Source organism: Helianthus annuus, chromosome 5 (genome assembly GCF_002127325.2).
Source record: "Helianthus annuus cultivar XRQ/B chromosome 5, HanXRQr2.0-SUNRISE, whole genome shotgun sequence".
Taxonomy (NCBI): Eukaryota; Viridiplantae; Streptophyta; class Magnoliopsida; order Asterales; family Asteraceae; genus Helianthus; species Helianthus annuus.
This window is the reverse complement of record NC_035437.2, coordinates 89,920,226-89,946,915: the sequence shown is the minus strand read 5'-3', so window position 1 is coordinate 89,946,915 and position 26,690 is coordinate 89,920,226. Positions and strand designations below refer to the sequence as shown.

The 26,690-nt window shown below is 38.3% G+C and overlaps 1 long non-coding RNA gene across 1 annotated transcript; it reads left to right on the top strand.

Annotated features, from left to right (window-relative positions):
- Positions 1 to 1,750: 1,750 nt before the first annotated feature.
- On the top strand, positions 1,751 to 4,327 carry LOC110938824. The gene is made up of 3 exons (XR_002591722.2): positions 1,751 to 1,962; positions 3,588 to 3,655; positions 4,169 to 4,327. It is a non-coding gene; the product is annotated as an uncharacterized LOC110938824 (long non-coding RNA).
- Positions 4,328 to 26,690: the final 22,363 nt, after the last annotated feature.

Sequence of the window (26,690 nt, the reverse complement as noted above, 5' to 3'; positions counted from 1 at the left end):
TTCGATTGCGATTCGATTGATTACCAGACATAACATAAATAAACATGCACAAGTAACACATAAGGCACACACACACGTATAATAATCACCAAAATGCGTAGTTCGAGTTGCGAGCACGATGTTGATTAGATTAGTTCGATTAGCGTTTAACTAACTTTATCGCATTGTTACTTCCTACTATTCACATTCGTAAAGCGATTCGTATTTAGAAGTATACTTCGATTACTTCGATTGTAATTAATTACTCCACATAATACAACTAACGTAAAAACATAAAAAAATAGACTACTACAGTCAAAGAAGTCAAAACATGGATTGAGCAAGGAGTGACAGATCACAATTAGCGATCTTTTCTTCCTTTGACTTCAATCTTGACTTTGACTTTTGAAACACTGGGGTGTTACATGTAGGACCATTCGAAATCTTGGAAAAGATTGGCACCGTTGCCTACAAGCTGAAGTTACCAAACAAACTTAGTAGTGTGCACGACACATTTCTTGTGTCAAATCTTAAGAAGAGTCCAACGCAAGAGACAGTTATCATCCCGGCTGATGAGCTTTACATTGACGACAAACTCCATATCACAGAAGAACCTATTGAGGTCACGGATTGGAAGATCCAGAAAACACGGAGGAGTCGTATCAAGTTAATAAAAGTTCGTTGGAACACTCGACACGGACCTGAGTATACTTGGGAACGTGAAGATCAAATCAATGCCAAATATCCTCACCTGTTCGCGAAGACTCCTGCAAAGGATGACTCAGCTTGAATTTCGGGACAAAATTCTCAATAATAGGGGGAGAATGTGACAACTGCCACTTTCCAGTGACTTTTGTACACTTAAATTACTCATTTTTAGCTATACATTTATGAGTTTTAAACATCCGAACTGCAAATTTCATGACATACACTTAGAATACTCATGGAATACTTACTTATGATGCATATGATTCATTTTTATTAAGTACATTTGAAACAGTTTAAACAATGCATCAAAACAACTATAAAAGCACTTAGTGAACTAGTATTCTGACAAAAATGCAGGATCCGCAGAAACCATCTAAATGACATCTTTAGGACTCAGACGAAAGTCCAACATCTAATATACATTAAACCCTAACTAGGAATGCAAGGGTTTGGTTTAATACCTTCCCGAAATGCGGTAACACTAAAAACTGCCCGAAAAGCACTAAAAGCGACAATTTCAACACTTTTCCGCAGAAATTCTGCAGCAATCAGCATTTTAAGTTATATGCAATGTACAAAAGTGTCTTTTAACCTAAAATTCATATTAGAATACTTGGGGTATTATCTAAACCAAGAATCACATCAATTCACACAACTTACACAAGCTTAGCGTTCAAATAACGACTAACGGAAACAACGCCAAACGAATATCCGAACGATATCGGATCTTTTTTTTAGTGACCATCTAATGTTATTTGGATCATTTTGGTCTAGTAATGGTCACTTAACACCTTCTAAACACTTAAACACTTGAACATCTAAAGCTTTTTCTAAACAATTTCTAATAAAAACTAACACTTTAAACTAATAAAACAAGTTACAACATGTGGGACCCCCCTAACTTGTTTCCAAAAATATCTTAGATATTTACCTAGTGTTTGCAAGTGGATCAAGTGGTGAAAGATGGTGAAAGGTGATAACATCTAACTTACCAAAATCACTAACCTTTTCATTACCATTTTTCACCTCACATTTCACACACATAAGAAACTCTCTCAACTATCATCTTTTAGCCAAGAACACCATCAAAAACTTTCACATTTCAAGCCTTTCTTTGATGATCAAGATGGAGTTTGAAGGAACTTAGGAGGATCTAAAGACACTACAAGTTGAAGCAAGCTCTTCCTTCCATTCCGTAGCTTCCAAACATCAAGATCAACATTTTTTCGTTTCTTTGATCAACATCTAGATCATCCCTAGCCACAAGTGCTAGAAGTAAGCCTTCTAAAATCCCTTTTTCATACTTATTTATGTTTATGATTGTTAAAAGAAGATGTAATAAACTAAACAATCATACAAAATAATATGAAAATACAAAGAAACAAAATAAAAATCATGATATATAAGTTTGTTTATGTTGTGATTTAAGGCTTATTACTATCATATTTGATCTAGTTTTGATGATTAGCATATGAATAACTTGTTAGATGATGTTTAAAAACATGATCTAACAAGTGTACATGAAAATGTTAAAGGGTTTTTGTTAAACATAAATGTTTAAATGGATGATCATAATCTTTGGTTTTTTTAAGTATATCAGGTTTTCACCAAAAAATAATACTTTTACAAGATTATAAAAAGAAACATACAAGATGGGTTTTTATAAAAAGTTTGATAAAACTAGAAGTAAAGCATGGTTTTTGAACTAGTAAACATATGTAATGATCATACCAAAACCCTATATGTTTATGATTTCATCTTGTTAAGATTATGATATAAATCTCATATGTTTTTGTTAAAAATGTTATGAGAAGATTATTGGTGATTTTTAAAAGAAAAAGATATGTTTTATTAAACATGGCAAAAGTGTATATTTCAAAGAAATATGACCATTTTTCTTAAAAATCATATGTTATAAAAACTATCATTTTTGACAAAATCTTTATTAGAATAAAAAGATTTTAAAGAATAGTTTTTATAAAAGCAAAACTAGATATAAATATATATTTTTGAGAAAATATATATTTAGTTATCTTAACAACTTGTGTGCTATGTGTTATTTTGTTGTATTAGTTATATGTATGAAAACTAGTAACTTGAATACAATGGTATAAATAAACACAAGACACATTACAACTAAAGTCTTATAAGACTACACATATAAAGACACCTTAAAAACAACTTACGGACGATCCGAGTCTTCGGACACAACTTATGGACAAATTGGACTTACGGACAAATATACGGACTATATAAGTATTGCGGGCTATATAAGTATTACGGACTATAATACACAATATATCGACGACTTGGTAAACTACGTTTTCTAAACCGAATAAGTAACCATATATACTATATATAAAGCATATTACTTATGGTTTATATTAAAAAGGTATCATTTTTGAAATATATAAACATACATATATATTTCTTACCATCTAAAATATATTGTTTTAGTAAAAGACTAAAATTATATTTTAGAACCAATCTTAAAAATAGATTATTTTAAGATATTTTCTATACCTTTTACCAAGTATAACATATATATATATATATATATATTCATATGAAATATATCTTAGAATATATAGGTATATATAGTCTAAGGATACAAGATCACATAATGAACAACGCGGACATACGTATTCCTATACGTACAATGATATACACATTCACATCACCTAACACTTAGTGAAGACACATTTATACAACTACAATACAACTCACGAGATACAAGAATATGTATTTGGAGAAATATATACACTAAACAGTTAATACATCTAAGACACAGTTCAACGAATAACAAACACATACAAGTTTTAACACAGATTCAAGATAAAAGACTTGTACACGATTCATTACGAAGACCGAAGTGTCTAACAAATCTAGGACCTTTGTAGGTCATCATACAATTCAAGAAAACAGCCAGTGAGGTTACAGTTATATACAGTTTACGGAACGCAATTCTGTGAGTTCATGTCCCCTATTCATTTTAAATGCTTTACAACTTTATAACTATCGGGGAAAATACATGTTCAGTTGTATGTTAAGTCATGGAATGAAACACCTTAGATCATGTGCAAATAGGGTTATACAACTAAGCACCATTAATCCAGTTTGGACCTAGGTACAAGGGGTTAGATCTAATGGGTTTTGGTGAGCCCCACTCTTGGTCGTGGACCGATACAGAAGAGTGCGTTTGTATCCCAGTCGATAGTAGTCGACACAAAGGTTTGGATTGCTTCCTATTTCGTCACACGTATTAATGTCCTCGCGAAACATTAATGATCAACGATTTCATTGACGCTTTACATACTGGCTTTCATCTTATACAACTCACATTTTACAGATACATTTTATACAACTCACATTTTATAGATACATATTATAAAACTCACATGTTACAAGATACATCTTATACGACTAAACTACATGAACTCGCCAACTTTTGTTAATGTTTTCAACTTAGCATGTATTTCAGGGAATTAGTGGACCATGCAGATATTTCAGTTCAAGAAAGCAAGTATAAAGACTCCATGCCAACTTTTGAAGGGTTTGCCCATTTTATACCGCCTCTTTGCGGTGATATAGTGGTCAAAGCCTTGACATTTTAAGACTTACATTTTGATGTATGAAACAATGACAAGTTATTTTCATTTGATGGTTTGTAACCATACATTTAACTTATGTTGCGTTCTTTTGAAATGATTATGACGATGGCATTGGAGCTTGTTTTTATTTATCTAGTATGTTCACTTATATTGTTACGCAATGAGAACCGATTAGATCACACATCACGCTTCCGCTACGAGTGGGTGTGACAGTTTATCCGCCAACTCCATAAATTTTTCCTCTTGTTTCTTTTTAATGTCCATCAACTCTTATTTCATAAATTTGTATTTTTGGAGCTTGTCGGAAATACCAATTGACCTTTCGGTCGACGTTGCGGGTCCTTTATCTTTTTTCTCTTTCTGTTTTGCCTTCTTGGAGAGGGGTCTACGTTTATGTTGGGTATATCACTAGTGAATTCGGTATTCGATGTACCCTCTTGGTAGTTACCCGAATTCAATGACTTTCTTTTTTTCCCCGAAGTACCACTCTCCTCACCCACCAATGGTAGTGAGGCCCATTTCTCATGTTTTCTAACCACCTCCCACGCCTCAATATGAGGAAAGCCACCCGAATGTTTTTTCGGTAATCTTTTAGTGTTTGTTTCATAACATGAGCATCGTCACTCACGGTAGGACGTAAACGATCCTATAACAAAAATATAAATTATATTAAGGTAAAAAATAGCAATATATGAGGGTAAAAAATAAAAAGTATGTAAACGTAAAAAAAAAATATACTGCTTGATGCCAAAAGCCGTTGAATAAGTTCAACTTCCCTTGCATAGCTTTCCATTTCGGACGGACTTGATGAACGGTCTGTGAACTTCCTTCAACGGTTGAATTGTAGTGTGTGAGAACTTTTTCCAAAAACTTTCGATTTTTGTTGATTGCCGTTTTTTGTTAACACTATAATGCACATACGCCATCGCTAACGTATCTTCTTGTTTCTTCGTGCATCTTTGCAGATCCGCCTTACCCCCTTTTCCTTTCCGTTCATATTCGGCTTCTTCTTCGACTTTAAGTTCTTCCTCTTCTTCGGCTTCTTCATTTTCATCTTCATCTAAGTCTTGAGTCTCGGCTACAAATTCTTTATCTTCGTCATCATCGTATATTGGAAGCACGTGTTCAACATTATCTCTTGGAGATTGAGTCGGTGGACTCCGATAAGCAAAGTATCAAAAGCTTTTTGGGCTTCCGTAGGATACTCGTATACACCCGGTGCAACCATCGTGTGGTAATAAAAAAATTGTGGTGGATAATTGGGTTGGGGTTGGGTGTTGTAAAAACTCGGTTGTGTATTTTGGGCGTAAAAGTATGGAGGTTGAGAGTGTGGGGAGTAAGCGTGTTGTGATTGAAATGGCACACTTGAACCACTCGATCCGCCTCGTCTACTTTGCGAGCCGCGCCCCCTCGCATTGGAACCGGAACCCAAAGCTTTTTTCTTGTCATCGCCCTTGTTTTGTCTATCCATAGTATGCTTTGAGAGTATGTGAATTGGGTGAAAATGGAAAGTAAAATGGTAATATTTATAATGTAGTTATATGCTTTTTTTTTTAAGTTAAACGACTATAATGCCTTTGAAATCATGCTCCAACGGTCCAATTGATGTCCAATGGTCAAATTTTTCAATCGGTGAAGAGTCCCCCGTTCACCGTAATGGATTTTATAATCTTAGTTTATTCATTGGTGAATACATTAATACGAGGATTTATTTTTAGATTATTTACTTGTGGAGTCGATTTAGCTTTTTTGGTTAACAGGTTGTCTGTTTTGTTGCTTTTTCGTTGGTGAACTATTTGTAATTGTGGTGTATAGCTTCTTGCTATGTTTATAATAAAGTTCTGTCGGCCGTTCAAAAAAAAGATTATTTACTTGTGGACAAACTCTATCAATATACAAGTGTATTCACGAGTGAATAAACTATTTATACATACGTAGAATCTTCGTGTATTCACCGATAAATACTTTTATTTAACATCCTTATCTGGCACCAAGGAGCACAGTGCAGATTATGAAACTATGTATTTGCTGATGGATATAATATACACTACATGTGGAAGAGTCACATATTTTGGTGTACAATCGATTCATTGAACCTCACTGCATTCAGTTTTGAATGCAACAACAACAACCTTACCCAGTATAATCTCACTTATAGCCAGGCTATTTATAGGGTCTGGAAAACGTGGGATGTAGGCAAGCCTTACCACTATCCCAAGGGATAGAGAGGCCGCTTCCAGTGAGACCCCCGGCTCCAAAACCATAACCAAGACATAAGGGGGCGTTTGGTTCGCAGGAATTAAATGGAATTTAAGGGAATTGGAATTTGAATTCCATCTCTTAATATGTTTAGTTCACAGAATTTGATGGAATTGGAATCCCAATTTCAATCTTCATATGTTTGGTTGGCAATGGAATTAGGCATGAATTCCTTCAAATTCCTTTAACTAAAGGAGTTCAAAATCGTTCCTATATGTGAAGGAATTAAATCAAATTCATTGGAATCTTCGACCGTTTCGAACCACACCGTTTCAACACGTATCGTTTCGATCCAAACCGTTTCGACCCATACTTGTTTCGATCCAAATAGTTTTGATCCATATCATTTCGACGCGAACAGTTTCAACCCGTACCGTTTCGAAGCGAACGGTTTCGACCCGTACCGTTTCGAATCGAATCGTTTCGACGCGAACCATTTCGACCCATATCGTTTTGTCGCAGCCCCCGACCCCATCCTGGGAGCGGGTGCCGCGAGAGCAACTGGTGGTATCGGTCTTTATTAAATTTTTGCAGTGGAATTAAATCATCAGGATCGTAGTTAGGAAATAATTTCAGAGCTTGCAAAACACCAAACATTCATATTAAACAAATGGGCTAAAAACCCATATTTAATTCATAATATATGTATAGGGATAAACCCTAGTTGCTGAAAATATAAAATTCTTCTTTTATTTAGGTAACTTATAGCCACTTTATTTAAGCTTTCAGTGCTCCGTAGCTGGCTTCTAATAGCTTCACATCAAGTTACTTGAAACGCGTTTTGAAAATATTTTATCAACAAGAAATACTGGCGAGTTCATTCCATTTTATAAAAATATAATGTTATACTTTACAGTATTAAGAAGGATATTACAATGTTTTTATCTACAAAATCTCAATCAGTATTTGTTACGTTGGCACTTACAATGACTGTGGTCATATTACTATTGGCTAACTCTTTGTCCAATAGCAACGCTTGACTAGTAGTGTATACAAAACCCCACATACGGGCAATAATTTGGAGAATACAAAGACTTAACTACTGTAAGTATAATTGAAAAACATTTAGGGTTTTGTAAAGCAATTTGGTAAAAAGAAAGAATGACTCACTTTGTAAACTTAGGTTTTTCTATAAGCTTCCTGGAAATATTTTCTGATGGTAATCTTGAGTTCCTATTAAAAATATACAATGTACGCGTGTTAGTATAATAATCCTAATTTAACTTTATCAATACGTCAGGAGATCAGAACCCCAACGTATTTACAAAGCATAGCCTTTATCAGGCAGCGCCTTGGCATCCGTTGCTGGGTTCAAGATCGATCGGGACAGGGTATCAATTCAATGATCAGGGGTTAAAACACTTACAACGGAGCAGAGCTTCGTATTAATTAGGGGTATTATAACTTGAGCAGAGAGTAATTGAGAGAAAGAAAGAAAATTTTGAGCGAGTTGAATTATGCCGTTCACACTCAATTTATACGAATTCTCAGACCCAGTCGCGGCGCGCGACGACTAACCCAAATCACCGTCACGTAGCACGACGGCACTAACTAGGTTTTAGGTTTGACTAGTCACAAGCCTAGACTTGCCACGTGGCAGCCACGTGGCGGCCAAGTGTTTCGGTGTCATCAAGGGCGTCACGTTGCGCGACGAGCTTGTGAGTATGTCGTGGCGTAGCGTGACGAGAAAATTTGTGATTTTCTTTGTTTCTTGTGTTGGGTCTCGTTGTGCATGTCTTGGGTCTCGGTTATGATTCCTTGTGGCGTTTTTGAGTGTTGTTACACGTTTTGAATTGAACCGTTTCGACGCGAACCGTTTCGAAGCGTACAGTTTCGACGTGAACCGTTTCGACCCATACCGTTTCGACGCGAACCGTTTCGACCCGTACCGTTTCGAATCGAACCGTTTCGACGCGAACCGTTTCAACCCGTACCGTATCGACGCAAACCGTTTTGACCCGTACCGTTTTGACCCGTACCGCTTTGACCCCTACCGTTTCGACCCGAGCCGTTTCGAATCGAACCGTTTCAACGCGAACCGTTACGACGCATACCGTTTCGACGCGAACCGTTTTGACCCGTACCGTTTCCACCAGTACCGATTTGAATTGAATACTTTCGATGCGAACCGCTTCGACGCGAACCGTTTCGACCCGTAACGTTTCGACGCGAACGGTTTCGGCCCGTACCGTTTCAAATCGAACCGTTTCGACGCGAACCATTTAGACCCGTACCGTTTTGAATCGTACCGTTACGACGCGAACCGTTTCGACCCGTACTATTTTGACCCGTACCGTTACGACACGTAACGTTTCGAATCAAACCGTTTCGACCCGTACCGTTTCGACTCGCACCGTTTCGACGCGAACCGTTTCGACTCGTACCGTTTCTACCCGTACCGCTTCGACCCCTACCGTTTCGACCCGAACCGTTTCGACGCGAATCGTTACGACGCATACTGTTTCGACGCAAACCCTTTCGACCCGTACTGTTTCGACCAGTGCCGTTTTGAATTGAATCGTTTCGATGCGAACCGCTTCGACATGAACCATTTCGACGCGTACTGTTTCGATGCGAACTGTTACCCGTACCGTTTCGACTTGTACCGTTTCGACCTGTACCGTTTCGAATCGAACCGTTTCGACGCGAACCGTTTCGACGCGTATCGTTTCAACGCGAACCGTTTCGACGCGTACCATTTAGACTTGTACCGCTTCGACCCAAACCATTTCGAATCGAACTGTTTTTACGCGAACCGTTTCGACGCAAACCGTTTTGACCCGTATCGGTGTTGTGGGTGCCGGGGTGATGGATTCCAATTCATTTAACATCCAAACACAACAAAAATGGGATTGAGATTCCAAATCCAACAACTTCCAATTCCAATTCATTCCGCGAACCAAACGCCCCCTAAGATTTCAAACAACATACTCAGGCACACAACTAAATTGAAAACTAAAATAATTAAAATACAGACGTAAAAAGTATTTCTTAGTAAAACTACGACATCAGGAAAATGTCATATAACTCCTTAAAGAGAAATTGAAAAATTAACCTCTTAAAACAAGAACCTAAAAAAAACCAAAGCCACCTCCTAAAATTAATCTTATCTGGTTTAATTACTAGTGAATACAGTATATTTTGGACGTTCTGGATATCATAATATATTCATTTGTGAATAGACTACCTATATATTCATATTCTTTTAACATAATCATAATATATTCATTTGTGAATAGACTACCCACATATTCATATTTTTTAAGTTTAGCTAGTGTTTAACATGAAAGAATTGAAGGCGTAACAGAACGAATAAACTTATTATGAAATTCTTGTATAATGTATTTTACATTGAAAATGAACATACATTATATAAGAACATTCACAATGAAGACCTTAAAGAAATATATGAGTGGGTTTACTTATATTATAAGGAATTGTTAGTGTTTTTGAGTGGTTGTTGTGAGTAGAGGAAAGAGAAAATATATGGGAAAGTTACCGTTCATCTGTAAATATATGGGAAAAAAATCTAGAGAGAGAGAAAACCTTATAAATTTTTGAGTAATCCGTGGTTTGGGCACCAACATGCTTCTGCTAAAGAAACTGACGAAGAGTCATCAATGGACCTTGAGTTGGATTTCAGTCTTCAGTCATCATCATCGGAAATATAAAAGAAAACGGGGAAGCCCGTTCTTACCGGAAATTCGTCGAAGCAGAAGCACCACCGCCGCTGCAGCGGCGGCCACCTTCTTTCTCTCTCTCATCTCTTCGATCTGTTTAACGGTGGTGGGGGGTGTTACAGGGAAGAAAAAGGAGGGGAGGGCGTCGGGGTGTGCTTGTCGGAGAAACAGGATGCCGGAGCGCCGGACTATGGTGTTTGGGTTAGGGTTTGGTGTGTGGTGGGGTGAAGATGAATGAAGATGAAGTGATGAACTGCTTTTAAAGGGTAAATGGATATTTAAGTTAATTAATAATATGTTATATTAAATTTAAATGGACAATTTTGCCCCTGAACAAAAAGACAAAACAATCAGCTTTTAATAGTCAAATAAGGGGTGATTTGATTTTTGGGAGGCAAACCGGTGTTTATACCAAAAAAATGAACTCGACTTTATGTTATACACTATCTCCGACGGCTTCGTCGTCCTCTTTCTAAAAATCTTCTCATTCTGAGCTAGCCATATGCACCATAACGCCACAATCATGATACCTTGAATAATACGCTTCCCTTTTTTTCACTATCCGCTCCTTTATATACCTCCAACAAATCGCCTATATCAAATGCATAAATGGGAGGCAGCTTACACCAAGATCCAACTCTCCACCTAACCTCCATAGCAACTGTGCAAGCTGTAAAAATATGAAGAACCGAGTCTGACCCATCTTCACACGTAACACATACGCATCCCGCATCACCAACATGAACCCTCCTTTTTGTAGGAATTAGGTTCACCTTTAGTAAAATATAGTTACAAAATATATAATAACGAGACTCTCGTTATTCGTAGGAAATATCATAGTACAATACCGGTTGTAATAACTAAATAAAAAGAATATAAAATATAATTATATATACCAATCTTGATTCAAGCCGCATCTCTGGTGGGTCCTTCATGCGCACTTGATAGCATCCTAGACTCGAGTATTCATCATCTTGAGTCTTGAAAAATACTCCTTGACTGCAACAAAGAGCACACTAAAACGTTGACGATTTTGGTTGAGGCACGTGTTCAACACGCTTCCCTTAAAACAGATTTCGCGCCTCTACTAAAGACAACGCGTCTGTCTCCTAGGGTACAACAGCCGAAGCAGTCTGTACTGCCAGAGATGGCTCACGGGCCCAAGGTTTCATCCGGTAATTGTAGTGTTTGAACTCATGTGGTGGAAAACAAGTAGAGAGTACTCATCTCTCTAGTTGGTCTTCAAGTGTTCATCCTCCTTCTAGTATTCTTCATGTATCAAGCAATACCATATTCTTATATTACAAAAGAAGCACATAGCCTACTATTTATACAAGACTTAAGGATTAGTGAAAGGTTTCAATTAATTAGTCACTTAATTAGTAATTAGAGACTTAAAAACTCTAATAAAACTAATTAAATGCCATCAAGAAGCTCTACTCAAGAGTTTCTCTTTTATTTACCACATGAAGATTCTAATTAATATTTATAATTTCATTAAATTATAAATATATTAAATATCCATTCACCAAATTTCCAACAATCCCCCACATGAATGGAGATCGTTCAAAACACTTAAAATTTCCAATGTAACCTCGACAGTTGAGTTTTGCATACGATAGGTAGGTGTTACCCTTTGAACCTTCGCTCATGAAATGCACTTAGCCCACTAGCTCTGAGTAGATCTCGATGTCTTTGAACTCGTCTGCCGTTTGTGTAGACGTAAATACACTTCACACAAGACTCTCCCTAGCCGGGTCATCTCCTCATAGTCGTGTCCAATAATGGTCGTGGAACACTTTCCTGGTTCTGCGAGAGCTCTAGGAATTGTGCCCTCAATTCCATTTGAAGCGACCCCACTTCTCTCTAACATAGGTGATTCTCCTTAGATCATTAAAAGCATTGTGGTTATCGTGATTTATCCAAATCATTTACCACATATTATGCTTAGCCTCACTCTTTGTCATTGAATATCATAGGAATAGATTAGGACGTATTTAAACACCTTTTTATACTTTGGGGGTATGTATAACTATATATACTAGCTTATGCATATCATTTATGCCCCCACAGTGACCACCTTTAGGCATATGAGTTAGTTGTCCTATTGAACTTAGATCTTGGGATCTCCACATACCCATTTTCCATGGGCTTCAGTCTCATTCCATAACTTGATCTCTAATAAACCCTCAGGTTGTTGGATCCATAACATTAACAAATAACTTTGCGTATTTGAGATCAGTTGTTATGATGTGTTCTTAACTCGTAAGTTAATTTTGCCTATTGTCAACTTCTAAGACTATAACCTCAGTGGCCATCTGAATCTGGTTATAATATGTGTCTTTCTAAGATACACGTATTATTTAAGGCAAACACATCTCTATTATACACTACGACCTTTGTGTCCTCCACTTAGTCGTCTGTTTGCAATGTTAGATTGGATTACAAAATCCTTATTGCCAAACTTTTATGATACAAATGCAAAACACCCCCACATTTAAGTGTTATAGGATATCATCCAGATGGGGTAATGAAAACCATTTCTGCATACCCTTATAGGGTTGTTTCTAAATAGATCCTCCCCCACATTTCTTGCCATTTGATCAACATTTATGTAACGACCTTTGTGTCCTCCACTTAGTCGTCTGTTTGCAATGTTAGATTGGATTACAAAATCCTTATTACCAAACTTTTATGATACAAATGCAAGACAAACCCACATTTAAGTGTTATAGGATATCATCCAGATGGGGTAATGAAAACCATTTCTACATACCCTTATAGGGTTGTTTCTAAATAGATCCTCCCCCACATTTCTTGCCATTTGATCAACATTTATGTAATTTCACTTATGACGACATTTATACACATATGATTGAACAAGATCAACCTCATTATATCAGTGAATTCATCTCATGCCATTGTCATAAGTTTGTCACCAACTTAGAATAATTCTAATTTAACATCTAGAATAAGCCTAGACAATGAGTTCTCCTCATTAGCTTTTCAAACAAACTCTTCAAAAGTTACATGTCTTTTCCTTATAATGAATGAAAAATTCTCCCTTAATTTTGTCTGTACACAAATTCTTTTTGTGTTCATACACATTTGAATGTTTAGAGTTAATTAGTCTCCGTCAAGACCCATAATTAACTAAGTACTAGTCTAGCATGCTTTAGACTACAATACTTTAGCATGTGAACAGAAGATGCATCATTCTGATTCTTCACAACCCTAAGGATATCATAATATCACTTTGCAACATTCATCCCTTGTTAAGACAAAATAACGAGACTTATTCATAATCCTAAAATATCAATATTTTGGAAGGTCTCACAAATTATTGTATATAGCACATAGCTAAATTTCATCATTCATTTAAGGAACATAACTTGTTTACCTTTGATCTCCAACAATCTACCATTGACTCATAAGTACTTAAACATAAGTCTTAATCCAAGTCACTTGGTGAACACATTCATCACCAACAAGATGAATGTTTCTCATCTACAATCACCTATTAGGTGTGAGATAGAGTCAACTAGATCGACACTCAACAACATGGCATTCATAATTTTGCCATAAGTGATTTGCACACATCTATTGTTATTCATTAGGAGATATGTATATTTAGGATGCTCTCCCAAATGAAGGTAAAATCTCCATATAGATCTAACAATAATCAAGTGGTAGACGCATCTACTTATAAATCTCGCAAGATTTATTAAATGTATACAATAACATATAGTACTTTTACTTTCATATGTTAGAATTCACACTTGTGAATTTTCCAATGACTTCTAATGAAGTATGTCGATATGAATGTCGTTAGTGTATTTCATCTCAATACATTCACTACGTTCTTTCATTACTCACTCATGATGTGGTTATACATTTGATGTTTCGTCTTTGACTTTTAGTCAATGTAACAACTCTCAAGTTGTTTATGTCCAAGTATTTTCATGTACTATCCGTTTAAAACCATATTCTTTTAAACAATGTATAACCGACGCTATAATTATTTTCCACAAAAATAATTTATACGTCACAACCATTAGTGATTTATTTCTTTGTAAAAAATTGAATGTGTTATCCGAAGATATTGAACATAAAACAATAAAATACATTGGAAACTAAATCATAAGTGCCAATCACTTTTGAAATTTAAACGGAAGCATAGACAATATGTAGACATCAAATAGCAAAGTGCTTTTATCTTCAACACTTTATAATCTGACCAAAATCTTCTCAACAATATTGTCCCATGGCATGTCTTGAGGTACTCCCTCAATAAGACTCCATGCACTTGTAAGTACAAGTTTCCCATTCATCTTGAAACTTTAAACTTGGACAATTATGCTCAAAACAACACCAAGTTGTTACAAATACTACATTTAAGTAGTAAACTTGAACAATTAAATTTGTTCACAACAACACCAAGTTGTTTTTCACTAAATAACATCCACCAGACTGTAACTTTGTTCACCAGATGCTACTTCTAGCAAGAGTAGCGAACCATTTGAATTATCAATGTTATGCAAAACTTTGTTTTAAAAATAATTCAAACAATTTCTTAGTTTTGCAATATACAATATTAATAATATCAATTAGGGTTATGAAAAGATAGATCAAACCCAAAAGATCAAATGGTTTTATATTGTTTAGTCTTACTACACATGTACTAAACATTTTGTAACACGCATGTTAGTAAAAAATGTTATAACAAGCACATTATAGAATCGAACGTTTACATAAAACGTTTTCCAAAGATATAGTTTATAAAATAAACAATTTCTCATCATTTTTAATGCACACAGAGGCAATTAAATGTTTACATAAAACATTTCTGTTCATTACGAACAATCTCTAACCTCGTATTCGTGATACACATTTTCTAACACACGTGTTAGAAAATTTAAATCATTTTATATAAAACATGACAAATCACAAATTAAAGTTGGTGATAAAATCACACACAACTACACCATCACTTTATGGTGATTTAATTCTTGTATTCTTATTCTTGTATTTTTTTTTCAATCTCATCAAGTTAGGCACATAGCCTACTTTTAATACAAGAGAGATGGGGTGGAGATAAGTCTCACTTAATTAAAGATTTTATTAGAGACATAAACTCTAATAAAAAACTAATAAATTGACATGAAACTCTCCTTAAGAGTTTATCTTCCATATGAAGAGTCTAGTAAATGATTTTAATTTCATTAAATTCATATAAATACCACACCATCACTTTATGGTGATTTAATTCCTTGAAGCCAATCAAACATCAACTTCAATGTATGACATTTTATTTCTAAATCATACAAAGCATTAAAAACAATGCTACAACAAATTGCTTATATAAAATGTATGACAATCATGTTAAAATGAAAAAAAATTCTAAGGCGCACGTTAGAAATATTAACATTTCCACAAAATGTTAATTCGACTTGCTAAAAACACATATATGGTTCAAATAAATAAGTCATTTCTAATACACACGTTAGAAACTAAACAATTAAAAAATTGCTTCCAAACTAACGCTTTTCATGAACGTTTCTAACACACATGTTAGAAGACAAATGATTACAAAAATCATTATAAGACTTATTTGTTCATATCAATCCATGGGTGGATGAAGAGTCTACTTTAAACAAAGACTTAATTAGAGACATAAAACTCTAATCAAGTAACATAAAACTCTTATTTAAAGACATAAAAAAACTCTACTTAAGAGAATTTAACGTTTACAAAATACGTATGGTTTACACCAATAATTCCAGTCTAACACACATGTTAGAGAATTTAACATTTACAAAAAACGTATGGTTTTACACTAATAAACCCGATCTAACACGAAAGTTAGAAAAATTAACGATTCCTAAAATCGTTTCAAAAGCAAACGTTGGAACCAAAACTATTCGTTTTGTACCACGGTATAGGATTTAAGATTGTATCTCAATCTCAAAAAATCCAAACACAACAAGTTGTACTACATACATATTTCCCAAAAAAAAATATTTATAAGATCATAACCTCTAAAAATATTTTTTTTATTCTATTATAAATCCTTTCGTAAACCCAAAATCCTTATAAATAAGGTTTTTAAGATTGTACCAACAGTCTCATGAAATCTGTTTTAAGTTTGTAGGAATTAGGTTCACCTTTAGTAAAATATAATTACAAAATATATAATAACGAGACTCTCGTTATTCGTAGGAAATATCATAGTACAATATAATTATATGAGTAAACCGCCATTTTGGTCCCTGAGGTTTGGTTACTTTTGTCACTTTAATCCAAAACTCAAACCTTTTGCATCTGGGTCCCTGTGGTTTCAGTTTTATTGTCATTTTGATCCAAAAATGAAATCAGGTGATATTTGTCTTATAAAATCCTGCAATTTTGTCCTTTTCCTCAGGAGCAAATCAGGTCATATTTGTCTTATAAAATCTGGTATTTATTTATAAAAAAGAAATGACCATTTTACCCCTGCGGAAAAGGACAAAATAGCAGGATTTTATAAGACAAATATGACCTGATTTCATTTTTGGACCAAAATGGCAATAAAACTAAAACCACAGGGACCCAGATGCAAAAGGTTTGAGTTTTAGACTAAAGTGGCAAAAGTGACCAAACCACAGGGACCAAAATGGCAGTTTACTCTAATTATATATACCAATCTTGCTTCAAGCCGCATCTCTGGTGGTCCTTCACGTGCACTTGATAGCATCCTAGACTCGAGTATTCATCATCTTGAGTCTTGAAAAATATTCCTTGACTGCAACAAAGAGCACACTAAAACGTTGACGATTTTGGTTGAGGCACGTGTTCAACACGCTTCCCTTAAAACATATTTCGTGCCTCTACCAAAGACAGTGCGTCTGTCTCCCAGGGTACAACAGCCGAAGCAGTCTGTACTGCCGGAGATGGCTCACGGGCCCAAGGTTACATCCGGTAATTGTAGTGTTTGAACTCATGTGGTGGAAAACAAGTAGAGAGTACTTATCTCTCTAGTTGGTCTTCAAGTGTTCATCCTCCTTCTAGTATTCTTCATGTATCAAGCAATACCATATTCTTGTATTACAAAAGAAGCACATAACCTACTATTTGTAAAAGACTTAGGGTCTGTTTGGTATGGGGTAATGGAATGGATGGAGGAATGGAATGGACGAGGTAATGGAATGGATGAGGTAATGGAATTGATCGTTACCATTCCATGTCTTTTTTGGTTACCATGTGTGAATGGAATGAACAATTACTTTTTATTGTTTGGTATGCGAAAAAAGACGAAGGAATAAAATCACAGGCGGTGGTCAGTGATGGGCGATGAAGGGGCGTGGTGCTAGGTGTCAGTTATAGCGGCGGCAGTTAGCGGTGGTGGTGGGTGGAGATGACGGCGGATGGTGACAACGGTGGTGGTGGTGGATGACGGTGGAGGTAGGTGGCGGCGGTGGCGATGGTGGTGGCAGGGGTGGCCGGAGGTGGTAGCAGCGGCGACGGTTGTCGGAGGTGGCGGTGGGTGGCGGCAGTTGATAGCGGTGGCAGCGGTGACCGGAGGTGGCAGTGGCAATTGTGGCGGCAATGATCGAAGGTGGGTGGTGGCAATGATTGGAGGTGGAAGTGGCGACGGTGGGTGGCGGCGACGGTGGGTGGTGAGGACTGACGTGTGCGCGACTACACATATTTTTACAATGAAATTACACACGATTTGGTTTTAAATTTATAAAAGTGATTATTACTTTTACATCAAAACGCACACGAAAGAGGCAAGTGTACCCCTTCATATATGTAGTAAAGTATCGGTAAGAACCAAGTATCGATCCAAGGAAATGGGCGGAGAAATAATACTAGACCTTTGTCACTAAACTACTGGTAAAAACATAAGTTGTTTGATTTTTAATAAACTAAAGTAAGCATAAACAAATACTTATAAAACATAGTAGATTTCAAAAACTAGAATAGATAAATAGCCTTGCTTAATATACAACCAAAGCATGTCAACTAAGTCGGTTTTGGCACTAGAAGCATTCGGTCAATTTTCCATTTTTAAGACAATTAGTATCCCTTTCAGGAATCCTAACATGACAATCATTCGGAAAGCTAAAACGATAAACACACTTTAACCAACTAAAATTGTTCTTTAATGTGCAATTGATAAATGTCTATGAAAATCTCTTAAAAATAAGTTAGTCATCCGTTAGGAGTTTTCTAACCTCACTTAAACAAGGAAAGCGACACCGATAAACACAATGCAACCACCGAGACAAGAAAAACTAGATTAAATCACAACCGAGTTCATTTTACAAATCTTGCACATAAATTCACCAAGATAGCAATTTTGGCCTAAACTAGTAACTAAGCTAACAAATCATGGCAAGAATTTATAACGACACCATTTAACCAGTTAAGGTCCTTACGTGACGGAAAGCTTTCTTGATTAACAATAATTACATTTTATTAAACCACTAACCATTTCTAGTATCATGGTGCACACATTTTTAACCAAGCTAAACTAGTTAACCAAGTTTAAAGTTTACTAATACATGACTAATTAAGCTTCATTTTTCAATTATCTCAACTAACCATATACTAATCATCCAACACAATTACTTATAATCAAGAAATCAATATCAATAACAAGGTTGCAAACTAATCATCAAAGATTAACATAGAAAATACTTCCGAATGTCATTACAAACAAAGATTAACATACTAATGGTTATAATCAAGCAAGGGATTGTTGTGTTTTTGCCCAAAGGCTACAATAATACATAAACATTAATCTAAATGCTTGAACGATTAACAAATTTCTGGAAAGATTAGAAAACCAAACCATAAACAAGCACTAGATTAAGAATCTGGACGATAACGAAGCTAATCGGCACAATGTGGCTTGAATCCGGGTGAAAGCTAACGCCTCCGGAGCCTGAAAATCGCCAGAATCGCTCCCAAAATGTCCAGAGTTCCGAGCAGAATGTTTCTGCAATTTTTTATATAATTTCGATCTCGTACGGTCGTGCATCCTGTCGCACGACCGTTCACTTTATGAATTATTGGAGGTATGGTCCACCATACTGCATGACATCAGCAGAGTTGACTGGTCTTCGGTCTCGCACGACCGTTCTTCTTGAGGTACGACTGTTCACTTTCGGGATCTTGTTGCATGGACTGGTGCACTGGTGGTGCATTACCGGACTTTGGCTGATCATCGAATCCGCAAGGGGAGCAATCAGACGCACGCCCGTGCATTACCGGAATATGCTTTCACGCTGGGTCGCACCCTCGTTCACTGCCGGACTGGACTGCATTTGTCGGAGATGTACGGTCGTTCACATGGTCGCACGACCATTCCACTTGCCCAGTTCAGAATTCCAACAGAATGTTCCCAGCTTTGTCGTTTCGTCCGGAAAGTCCTCGTTTTCACTATCATATTGTCTGGTATGCTGTTTTAGGCCTGTAAACAAAAGTATACAAGATTAAGTATCCGAATGACGGTTTTACGGCCGAAAACGCATAAAATGGGGATAAAATGGGGGACTAAAATATGTGTAAATTGGCGAATATCAAATCTCCCCACACTTGAACCTTGCTTGTCCTCAAGCAAGCTAAACTAAATTGCAATAAAAGATAGAATCAAACAAGAACGAAAATTTACACACTATTTTATTGAAATAACTACAAACGGTTAACCGGTTTTTCGAAAGACAACATCAAATGAATCAAACCCAAACAAGCATATGCAAATATATGGTGATAACTAAAAAGCCGTGACTCACTTTCAATTAACTTAACATGTTAATCTTCACACAACTCACATTGTTCACACACACTCGGTTTTATTTATGAAACATACATAAAATGTGTATGTGCAAACAGTCAATGCCTCGTCAATGAAATGCATAAGCTTGTCATAAGATCTCGTCGCCACCAACTAACATGCGAAAAAGTGCAAATCAAGAGGTCTTTACGGGTTTTAACGTTAGGCTTGGGCGAAGGGTATGGAAATGGATATTTAAAGTGGCGAAATGGTTAAAACTCGATAGTTACGTTTAACAAGCGCAATACAACAATACTATACATACAAACGCCTTAAAAAGGTGACTTATGCGACAACGAGCTCATAAACAAGATTTCATCATTTTATCAATCAAAATTGCTCGAATTTTGTCTACTTCACCATATTTTAGGGTGTTTTATTTTCTGTTTTTTTAAGTAAACTAATGGATTTATACAATGAATAATAAACTATAACAAGCGCTAGTTAAACGATTATTTTGACCGAGTTTCAACACTAAAAGGTTTAAAAACATAAAAAGGCTAAATTTGGCTAAGTGGGCGATTATGTTGGGTAAACAAAGGTAAACGGGAAGGCTCGACATGGTTAATCCTAAAGGGTAATGTACGGTTTACGGGAAACATAACACAAAGAACAAGGTTAACAACAAAGGGGTAATCTAAGTGCCTCTATCACTTCTACACAATTATGCAAGTTCATGGTCTTAACAAGCATACTAGTGACAAGTTCTAAATTACACATGACATCCGGCTCACTCCTACTCCGAAATGAACAAATATATATAAGAATTTCAAGGCTCAAATATGCTCACGTAATGGAAGGAATGGGTAAAAGTGTGAAAACTATCATGCAAGTCTTTCTTTGTTTGTCACGCTTTCCGGTTTCCTTTTTCAAAATTTATTTTGCTTGTCGAGTTTTTATCAAGTCCGAAGCTTTCTAAAACACAACTAACCGGTTTATTTACTAAAATATATACATAATACATATATTTTTGAATGATTTTTCTGATTTTTTTAGAGGACAAACAAAGTTAACAAAGTTAACCCCCTCCCCACACTTGAACTTCGCATTGTCCCCAATGCGAAACCCGAAATATAGAGAAAAAGGATAATAGTACTCCCCTCAAGATGATTTCTGATGAAACGAGACTTCCAAGCTGTATCTGTCATGTGCTCCGGTCAAAGACTTGATAGCCAAAATCTGCATGTACGTCACAAGGTACAACAAAACATAACAGAAATAAAATAAACACAAATAAACCATAATGTACATAAATAGAAGTACTAAAAATCCAAACAAAGACATGACAAACAGAGTAAAGTGTCTGAAACTAAAGAGTACATAACCGAGGGTGTTTAACATAACAACCAAAATGAACACCCGAAATAAACAAAGTACGGAAATAATAAAACCACAAACGATCAACTCCACCGTCTCCTACTCGTCGTCACCAGCATCATCTCTCGTGAAGGACGGGCCCGCATCTCCATAACCAGGTGGGTTCCAGGGTGGGAACTGTGGAGGATGCTGAAAGTAGTCGGGATAGGCATGATGCATCTCCCCGAACAGGTATGAGAATCCAGCTTGCACTCCCTGGTACAAGCTGTCCTGGTTTACCCTGATCTAATCTGGTCCTGACTAGTCCTAATCTGGTCAATATAAATCCCATGCTGCTCCTGGTTAACCTGCATTTGTTGGAACTGCTGGTAAAACTCAGGGTAAGAGGGGATGCCCTCGGGCCATTCCTGGTGGTGGTAACCATGATGCTGTGGTGAATGTGGTGGTGTCTGTGGTCCGTGCTGCTCGTGCTGCTCCTCATCATGCATCTCCTCATCCTCGTTTTCCTCCTCAGCCGGAGGCAACGGGTCGCAGACCTCGTTGTTTAACCCCTTCAATCTATCCCCACGATCCGTCTCAGCAATCAACCCATCGCCTTCAATGACCGAATATCAGCATATACCCCTTCGGTCACCATAGTGAGACTCTCAAGTACCTCATCAGTCATCAAGTCTAAATTGTAAGCAATTTCGGTCACATACTGACCGCCGTGAATCTGACTGATGGGTGTCCTCCCTGAGCTCTTCACAAAATATTCAGCCATCCTTGCAGCTTGGTTGATATGTACTCCCTCAACCAGCGCATAGATAAATATCAGATCTGGCGTTGGACAGTTCCCCAAACTGTCCATTCGGCCGCAGATGGTGTGGCTGAATATATGATGCATCACTCGATGCAAAGGGTCTTTCAATCGTGAGGCTTTAGACACTCTCGGGTCGTAAGGGTCACCAATTGCATTTTCAGCCCAAAACGTGGCCCGTGCTTCATCACTCGGGAAGGTAAAATGCTCCGTGAAGAATTCGGAATCCATGTCTGCAGTCGTGTAGATACCAAGCCTCCTACCCAATAGACCCACTGACCAAGTGTGCCAGGGTCCACCTAACCTAAAATTTATCCGCCCCTTGTAGCGGAATTTTGGCCTTCTATGAGCAAGTGGTTTTTCGTAGGCATATGTGGAGAAGAACTCTATCGTTAGCTCGAGATAGATGGGTCGGTCGATAGCTAACAAGCGCGCAAGTGGGATAGTGAGCATGTTTTCAAGTCTTTCATACTGATTTAGATCCCTCATAACGTCCCAATCCAGCCTCCGGGGGACGCCAAATTGCCCTCGCCTTCTCCATAAGGCGTCACGTCTTGGGATACAAAGAGCCTCTCTCTCATCATCAGGGTTAAACTGCAAGAAGGGATGATTCATCTGCATGAGGAATATCGTTAGAATAGAGGGAACAGGAAAAATTTCACTCAAAAACAGCAGAACACATAATTATGAAGATTCTGTTTTCTGATCTGGGCCTGTCGCACGGTCATGCGACGAGACGCACGGTCGTGCGTCGCCGAGAACGAACAACGGTGGCCAACATATGTCGGAACTGCACGACGTGCGACCAACAGCACCACCGTGCATCACCGGACCAACATAACATCATCGTGAACAGCCGGAAACGCACGAACGTGCCAAAGGGGGAACGACCGTGCGACATGATTTTTCTGCAGATCCTAACCCCGGCTCTGAATAGCCTGATTTTTTTAAAAATCAACAAGTTTTTATGTAATCATGGGGCAGAGAATTGTTGTTCACGAGATACAAGATTCTTGCAAGGGCTAGGGTTTCAATATGTTTATGAAGAGAACCCTAGAGAATCCTTGAAGAATCGGATGAATCTAACCTAAACAAAGACAAAACAGGAAATCTACAAGAAGGAACATACCGTGCGAAGAAGTGTGTGAAACCGTGCGAAGAAACCGTGCGATTTGAGGCAAAAACGGTCTGGAACGGCTGCAGCAGTTTAGGGTTCACGAATGAGGGGAATGGCAGCAAATGGGGGTTTTAATAGTGCGCAAAAGACAAAACTGCCCCTGCCTCACGCACGGTCGTGCGACATCTCGCACGGTCGTGCATCACCGACAATTTTCAAACCCTTGCACGCTGTTCTCAGAGATGCATCGGGGGTGCGACTCGTCGTGCCGGCCAGCCCGCAAACGCATGGTCGTGCGACGCATCGCACGGCCGTGCAACAGCTGCAGATCAGTTTTTTCTGTAGAAGCGATTTCCAGCAACTGTTTTGGCCGTTTTTCGCCATTTTTTCAACACGCAAACTGTTTTAACAATATCCCAAAATAGAACCTTCGCTCGGCACGTATAAAAATTGTACAAACTAACGGAAACTACCAAACACTCCTAAATTACGCTAAAACTAGAAAAACACATAAAAAGACGATACTACCCCTAAAGAGTCAAAGACTCTCTTGCTACATTTTTAGTCCGCGAGTCAGTAGCGTAGACTCTCTCCTCCCCACACTTATGATGTGCGCGGGGTTTGGAGTTCGATGACCTCCACCGCCGACTCTATCGGCCCGGCAACGTACAACTTCAACCGGTGACCATTCACCTTGAAAATAACGCCATATGCGTTCTCTATTGCAACAGTAGCATACGGAAATACCTCTTTAGCTGTGTATGGTCCTGTCCAACGTGAATGAAGCTTTCCTGGAAATAAGCGCAACCGCGAGTTGTAAAGAAGAACAAGATCGCCCGCTTGGAATTCTTTGTGGTCCTTCAAGCGTTTATCGTGCAATCTCTTCGTGCGCTCTTTGTACAATACAGAGCTTTCATAAGCGCGTTGTCGCAACTCTTCCAATTCATGAATCTGGAGAAACCGGGCTTCACCTCCGGTTTTTAGGTCCAGATTTGCGGTTTTTAGAGCCCACATCGCTTTATGCTCCAACTCCACCGGTAAATGGCATGCCTTTCCGTAAACAACCCTAAAGGGAGTAGTCCCAATAGGCGTCTTGTAAGCCGTACGGACAGCCCACAACGCTTCATCAAGCTTATCCGACCAATCCTTGCGGTTTGCACCTACCGACCGCTCAAGGATTCGTTTTAGCCCCCGGTTCGTGACTTCCACCTGACCGCTCGTCTGTGGATGATAAGGCGTGGATAGACGGTGATGCACACCGTAGCGGGACAAAGCTTTTTCAAGCCGGGTATTGCAGAAATGAGTCCCCCTGTCACTGATAAGCGCTTTCGGAGCGCCAAACCGGGCGAACAAACTTTTCAAGAATCTCACGACCACCCTGGCGTCATTAGTGGGTAAGGCCTGTGCCTCCGCCCACTTTGATACATAGTCAACTGCGACCAGAATGTACTTATTACCTCGTGAGGGGGGAAATGGTCCCATGAAGTCTATCCCCCAAATGTCGAAGACTTCACAAACTTGTATCCAGTTTTGAGGCATTTCATCACGTGCCGATATATTTGTCACCCTCTGACAGGCATCGCATGCTTTTACCCAACTCTGCGCGTCACGAAAAATAGTAGGCCAATAAAACCCGGAATCCAACACCTTCTTGGGGGTGAAGTTGGCTCCATGGTGGCCGCCGGTAGGTCCCTCGTGATAGTGGCGCGGAATATCGGTCGCCTCTTTCCCAGAAACACGTCTCCTGATCACCTGATCAGCACCCACCTTGAATAAGAAAGGATCGTCCCAAATGTAGTGCTTGACATCCGAAAAGAATTTCCTCTTTTGCTGGTGAGTCAACCCTTTAATCAGAATCACACAAGAAAGATAGTTCGCAAAGTCAGCGAACCAAGGTGACTCATCGCATATCTCAAAACTCATCAACTACTCGTGTGGGAAATTGTCATTTATGGAATCCCAACGCGCGTCCTCGATGTCTCCATGCTCTAACCGAGATAGATGGTCAGCCGCTACATTCAACGCATCCTTTTTATCTTGAATTTCAATATCGAACTCCTGCAGCAATAAGATCCACCTGATTAGACGCGGTTTAGCGTCCTGTTTGCTGAAGAGATATCTGATGGCTGTGTGATCAGTATACACAACGGTTTTCGAAAGCACCAAATACGATCTAAATTTGTCAAATGCGAAAACAACCGCCAAGAGATCTTTTTCAGTCGTGGTGTAATGCTCCTGCGCGTCGTGAAGAGTCTTGCTCGCATAATAGATCGGGTGAAAGTGCTTTTCTCTCTTTTGTCCAAGAACGGCCCCTATAGCGTAATCACTCGCGTCGCACATAATTTCAAACGGCAGACTCCAGTCTGGTGCAACTAAAATAGGGGCCTCAATCAACTTTTGCTTGAGAAGGTCAAAGGCTCTCAAGTAATCATCTCCAAATATGAACGGAGCGTCTTTCTCCAACAAACGGGTCATGGGCCTAGCGATCTTTGAAAAATCCTTGATGAATCGCCTATAGAACCCCGCATGACCAAGAAAGCTCTGTATCGCTCTCACAGAGGTGGGAGGCGGAAGTCGTGAAATGATGTCAACTTTAGCTAGGTCGACCTCCATACCAGCATGAGAAATCTTATGTCCCAGAACTATGCCCTCCTTCACCATGAAGTGGCACTTTTCCCAGTTCAGGACCAGATTCGTCTCTTCGCACCTCTTCAGCATCTTTTTCAAATTTTCCAAACAATGATCGAAGGAGTCCCCAAATACCGAAAAGTCATCCATGAAAACCTCCATCGAATCCTCGATCATATCATGAAAAATTGCAACCATGCACCTCTAGAAGGTCGCCAGTGCATTACACAGCCCAAAAGGCATCCGCCGATAAGCGAATGTGCCGAAGGGGCAGGTAAAGGTAGTCTTCTCCTGATCCTCAGGAGCAATAGGAATTTGGAAGTACCCAGAGAACCCGTCCAAGAAACCGTAATACAACTTCCCCGACAGACGTTCCAACATCTGGTTGATGAATGGAAGCGGGAAGTGATCCTTACGAGTAGCATCGTTGAGTTTGCGGTAATTAATGCAAACTCGCCACCCAGTGACGGTACGGGTAGGAATTAGCTCATTCCTATCATTTGAAACTACAGTCATACCACCTTTCTTAGGTACAACCTGCATTGGACTCACCCACATGGAGTCAGAAATAGGATAGATCATCCCGGCATACAACAACTTAATCACTTCTTTCTTTACTACGTCTTGCATATTTAGATTTAAACGCCTCTGATGCTGTGCACACGGTTTGTACTCGTCTTCCATCAGAATCTTATGAGTACAGAAAGAAGGATCGATGCCCTTGATATCCATGATTTTCCATGTAATAGCTCTCTTATGAAGTCTCAGAACC